Source organism: Egretta garzetta, unplaced genomic scaffold, assembly GCF_000687185.1.
Source record: "Egretta garzetta isolate BGI_Z169 unplaced genomic scaffold, ASM68718v1 scaffold368, whole genome shotgun sequence".
NCBI lineage: Eukaryota > Metazoa > Chordata > Aves > Pelecaniformes > Ardeidae > Egretta > Egretta garzetta.
In genome coordinates, this window is record NW_009260684.1 from 53,272 (window position 1) to 53,584 (window position 313).

General features: G+C 64.9%; 1 protein-coding gene across 1 annotated transcript in view; it reads right to left on the reverse strand.

Annotated features, from left to right (window-relative positions):
- Positions 1-313, reverse strand: part of LOC104132549 (proto-oncogene tyrosine-protein kinase Yrk) — an 18,285-nt gene that overhangs the window by 2,675 nt on the left and 15,297 nt on the right. The window lies entirely within an intron of this gene.

The window sequence follows — 313 nt, forward strand, 5'->3', positions numbered from 1 at the left end:
GGACGAGCCCATCGTTATACTCTGCAGGGGTGGGGGCAAGGAGGGGAGGAGGGAGGGAGGGAGGGGGTGCGATGGGATGAATGCAGCATGCACGCCGAGCGGAGGGAGCGCGGGGCGCCGGAGGAAGAGGATGACGAAGAGGGGACCCCCCGGCCTGGTCTTGTCTCCTGCTTGTGGTCCCATCAGAAATGGGGGGGCTTTGTGCCCATGCAGGGGTGTCATGGGGCATCCTGGGGTACCTGTTGTGACCCCCGAGCAGGACATGGGGCATTTCCCCATGCTGGCAAACTGGTGCCACTCAGCCTGTTCAGGC